Raw genomic sequence first — 5,964 nt, 5'->3', positions numbered from 1 at the left:
AGTGCAATGTAGCATATGCAAATGCAACTGCAAAAACGAAAGGTATATACCTAACTATAATTTGTTTACTACTTTGTTCTGATTCCATATGGATTTTCTCTTCTTTCAGTACAATCACATCGATCGGACGACGAAGATAACGAGTAACAATAATTTACATTTCGTGAGGGGGGGGGGGGCAGTGTTGTCTTTTTGTAACAGGGCCTAGTAAATTGTGACTAAAAAAATAAACCATTGTGTGTATAACGGTACGAAACCCTTTATGATCGAGCCCAACCAACACCTATAACTAGGCGTTTTTCACAAACGTCATATAATACAGGAAATAAATACATATCGTCTGTGATGTAAATTACTGAAATCAGTGCGCACATTTAGATTGTACGATGCGTCACATCACGTGTAGTGACAGATTTCAAAACCACGCGCTTCTCTTATAATTCGTATTATATAGTCAAATACTACTGGACGGATTGTCAAGAATTATTTTTTGGTTTGCAGGTAATATTGTCGGCTTTTATTTAAATGAGAAAATACGTGAACATATTATAGGATATTTAGTAGTTATTTTCATTAGAACGAAGAAATTAGTTATTTATATTCAGACGACATCTTTAATTTCTTAAACATTATTTTTTTCTTTTGATTACAGGTGTCATTATGAATTGATTGACACCCCAATCACTAAAATCGGTGCAACCGTCTTGGGTCTACAAATTTTGGAAATTATGCAGCCGCCATTTTGAATTACAGTGACAATTCAACTCATGTATAAAAAATCGCATAAGCCGCAGTGCAATTGTCACTTTGACAGCGGCAAAAGTTACCTGCATCTTTTCCAGCGACAAATGCACTAGTGGTTTTTTCACTATTCATTTTCGAACCAATTATCGCATTATCCTTTCCCATATGACTAGTTTGACGTCTGTCAATAATTGATTAGTTTCGTGAATTTCTTGTTCGTTAAATTGTCCTGCCGAATTACACTCGAGGTTTGTATTTAAACCGAGTAAATTTGGGTTGTTGCAACTCAAATCTGTATCCTTTTAGCAATTGAACTCGAAAAACTGTCAACCTAAAAATGCTCCACCTGCGGTGTCGCATTTTTATTAGTTGACAGTTTTTCTCGTCTAATTGCTAGGCAACAGATTTTCATTACCTAAACAACCCAAATTTACTCGGTAAAATACAAACCTCTTGTGCAATTATAAGTGAGTAAAATTTTCATTTCCTCGGATGAAATCATTCATATTGGTCCCTAGTATTATTGGGAAAAGCGGCTTGCTTTCTGCATAAAATGCAGCTTCCGATGTAAATATCGCTCTAAGCCCTAAGACTACTAATATAATTCAACGTTAAACTTTAATGAAAATGATATTATTGATTACAAGATTGAGCGTTATTACATGTGACAGTTACGGTAAAAATTCTTAATCTTTCTAAACTATATAAATACGCCTCCTATTATTTTTTATCTAACACTAACTTTAACTGACTTTAACACTTTCCCTTGTTTGATAAAAATTAATAATTATACAAGTCCCATCTTTACACAAAGGATATGTAATCTTGTTTGAGCGAGAGGCTTGGTCATAATATCAGCTACCTGATGTTCAGATGAAACCTTTTCTACAACCAAAGTGCCTTCACTAACATGCTCACGAATAAAGAAGTGTTTCCTTTGAATGTGCTTGGTTCTGCGATGATTTTCGGGATTCTCATAAAGTCTAACGGCTGCTGCGTTGTCAATCTGGATAACTGGAATTTCCTTTAAAAATGTAATTTCTTGCAAAAGTCGAGTAAGCCAAATAACTTCCTTTGCGGCTTCACTTGCAGCTACGATTTCTGCTTCAGCTGTAGATTCTGTTACGGAACCTTGTCGCTGACTAATCCAAGAAACAGCTCCATTGGCATATTTGACCAGTACTCCTGATGTTGAACGACCTGTTTTAGGTTTTACTACAACCACCGAAATCAGCATCACTGTAGCATTCGAACGCTCCCTTCTTAGCGTTACTTTGATATACTATACCAAGATCAATAGTCCCAGCTATATACCTAAGGACTCTTTTAGCTCTCGCGACATCATCAATAGTAGGGTTTTCTAATGACCTGGATAAAAATCCCACACTGTAGGCTAAATCTGGTCTCGAGCCTAACATAAGGTACATGATCGCACCAACGACCTGTCGATATGGAAATATGACTTCTTTTTCTGATGCTTTCCCTGAATTCGAACTTCCTGAACTTGAAAGCATTGGTGTAGAAACTGACTTGCATTCAACAAAATTAAAACGCTCAAGTAGTTTCTGAGCATACGATTTCTGGCTAATCTTGATATTTCCATTCTGTGATTTTTCAATTTCAAGACCCAAGAAATATGTTGCTTCATTTGAGGTAATCTTGAACTCTGTTCTAAGTTGGTGGATAAATTCTTCAAGATCTTCTTTATGAGTAGCAGCAATAAGACCATCATCTACATATAATGCTAAAACTATCTTAGCACCATTTTTCTCTTTAACAAACATACATGGTTCTTCTTTACTGGCTCTAAACTGTAATTTTTGTAAATATTTTCCAATACGATGATTCCAACATCTAGGCGACTGCTTTAGTCCATATAAACTCCTTTTGAGTAGGCAGACTCTACCAGACTCATCATCGTATCCATCTGGCTGTTTCATAAAGATCTTTTCCTCCAGCTCTCCATATAAAAATGCAGTTGAGACATAAAATTGGGCCAAATGCATTTTCTCTGTTGCAGCAATACCAAGTATCAAACGAATAGTTTGCAACTTTGCAACTGGACTGAAAGTATTATTGTAATCAATACCTTTCTTTTGATTGTATCCTTTTGCGACCAATCTTGCCTTGTATTTTAAAATACTTCCGTCTGGATTTAATTTTAATTTATAAACCCACTTACAAGCAATTGCTTTACCACCTATGGGTAATTTTACTAATTCCCATGTGCTATTTTCCATCAAGGAAGCCATTTCATTGTCCATGGCATTTTTCCAGGATGCACGATTTTTATCTTGTATAGCTTCTTCATATGTTTGAGGATGGAGCTCTGTCATCATCGCCATAACGTAATCTTCAAGATACTTTGGAGTGCGGATAATTTCTCGATTACGTAACGATCTTTCATTGTTATATTCACTACTGCACTCATCATCACTTTCTTCTTTGCTTTCTTTAGTTCTTGTGCTGCCTTCAGGTTGAGTAATTTCTGGTTTATCAATCTGGTCTTCTTTTTCTGATTCATCTTCTTCTGACAATCTATTCCTGAAAAATACTTTTTCTTTTTCTTCGCATTCTTGAGTTACTTCATTAAATTTTACATCTCGAGATAAAACAACGCATTTCTTCTCTGGAACGTACACTCGATATCGTTCATCTCCATCATAACCAACTAAGTAGCCTTTTTCAGCTTTTCTATCCATTTTTCTTCTTTTCTGATCTGGAACATGGATATAGCAGGCCGAACTGATGATTCGAAGGTGTTTTATCCTGGGTTTCTTCTTATACCAAATTTCATATGGAGTAATCCCATCTTCTGACGACTTCCCAGTCCTATTCAGAATGTAGATCGCTGTTGTAACTAACTCAGCCCAAATCGCGTCCGGAAACTGCACATCAGAATTGGAATACTTGAACGTACGTGCCATCTCGACAATTGTTCTATTTTCTCTTTCACTACCGCCATTTTGTTGTGCTGTCAATCGCTGTGTGATACCCCGTCTCTGCAAGATTTCTCGAACATCTGCGTTGTCAAATTCACCTCCATTGTCGCTGAGTAGCTCTTTAATGAAGTGACCCTGAGTTTCTGCATGCGTTAGCATTTGTTCTAAAACTATTTTGACATCAGATTTATACTTAATAATAAAACCGTAACGATATTTGCTATAACTGTCCTTAAATACCACTAAATAACGTTTTTTCTGAAAAGACTCACAAAAGGGTCCACAAACATCGACCGAAATAAGTTCTCCCGGTTGTGAGGCACTTTTTCTGTTACCAAATGGAAGTCTATGCGCCTTACCATATACGCACGGTTCACATATTGTATCATCAAACTTAACTTTAAGATTAAACTCTTGTTCAAGCTTTTTCTTGACGTAACGCTTATCCTGATGACCCCACCTTTCATGGTATAACTGTAAATGATCGTTTGCTTCTACTATTTTTACTGATGCCCTGTTTTGGGACAAAATTGGACTAATATTTGCCTTATACAATGATCCAAACTTCTCTCGAATACCACTCAACACTATGATGCCGTTTACCAAAAACGAGCAAGTGGTTACGGTGGATCCGAATTCACTGTTTAAATTTTTATCATGGGCAGCCAATGGTGAAAATAAATTTCTCGAAATTTTCGGAACGTACCAAACATCTTTCAATAAAATATGTTGGTTCTTCCCATTGACAATTGAAGAGACCTTGATAGTACCGCTCCCGATAGCAATCAAACGTTTTTCTCCAGCTGCTTTAATTGTGCGCGGATCTTTAAACTCATCAAACGTACAATACCAATCAGAACGACTAGTTACATGCTTAGTAGCCCCATTATCCACAAACCAATCCTCTGAATTTGGTTCAGTAGCTAAAACTTCATTATCTATTGAGACTAAAGCGCCCTGAGACTCTGCAGCATTACTTTCAGCATTACTACTGCTACTACTACGTTTAGGACGACCATCTGCGATCCATTTTCTACAACTTCTCACCCAGTGACCCTTCTTTTGACAGTAATTACAGGTATCTTCTTTCTTAAGTTTCGATACAAAATTGAAATTGTCGCTACCCCTCTTTGTCTGCTTATTTGACTTAACCAACAAGGCTACTTGTTTATCACTATCATTACTTGAAGGCTGTCTTATATTTCGTTCGAAAATAATAATCTGCATGGTTAATTCGTCGAATGTTTTAACCTCATCTTTCGTTAACAGCATCCAACTCGATTTAAAATTCTCAAAACTACTAGGTAAAATATGTAAAATTTTACATACCAATAGTAGATCTGGGAGTGGATTTTCATTCTTAGCTTTTAACCCGTTATTCAGCTCGGTCCATAGACTCTTGAGCTTGGCTACGTGTGTGGAAACATCCTCGCCCGATGTCCAACCAAATGAAAATAGCTCTGTACAAATCTTGAACAGCTGATCTTTGGATGTAGCTTCAAACTGCTGTTTTAACGCCTCCCAAGCATCATGCGCCGTAACCTTGTCCATGATTTTCTGATAAACTGTGTCAGAAACTGTACTTGTAATCATTGACTTGGCATAACTATTTGCTTTTCGATACAGATCACTTGTAGCTTTAAATGCTTTTTCTTCATCTCGTGTTGGATTAGCACTAAGCGGAGTCGGTTTCTCTAGCTTCTTATTGATAACATCTAACGCTCCCTCATGATAATCAAGTAAATCACGAATTTTCCTTTTTCAAATTGGCCAGTCTGACTCACCAGTCAATGGTTTAATGTGCTTTGCTAAATCCATTCTGCTGCTGATGTGTGGATTTAACAACACTTCACAAATACACAATTCGAAACGGAAAAACACTAAAACGAAGGTCTGGGCCCATAACCTAATATAATTCAACGTTAAACTTTAATGAAAATGATATTATTGATTACAAGATTGAGCGTTATTACATGTGACAGTTACGGTAAAAATTCTTAATCTTTCTAAACTATGAAATACGCCGCCTATTATTTTTTATCTAACACTAACTTTAACTGACTTTAACAACTACAACCCCCATTGTCAATAGACGTATGTTATTTACAGCAAAAAGGCGATTTTCTAAGAGAAAAAAACGTAATAGGTTTTAATAAAGACTTGATTTTTATTCATTTATCCTTTCCCATTTCCTCGAGGCCAGAAAAGGATCATCGACTGAAGCTAGCCGGCGCCCAACAACAGTTATATTATGTAAGAAGAACCACCCCGAAATAAA

Source organism: Photinus pyralis, unplaced genomic scaffold, assembly GCF_008802855.1.
Source record: "Photinus pyralis isolate 1611_PpyrPB1 unplaced genomic scaffold, Ppyr1.3 Ppyr1.4_LG2, whole genome shotgun sequence".
NCBI classification, from domain to species: Eukaryota; Metazoa; Arthropoda; class Insecta; order Coleoptera; family Lampyridae; genus Photinus; species Photinus pyralis.
Note: the sequence above shows the minus strand (reverse complement) of the source record.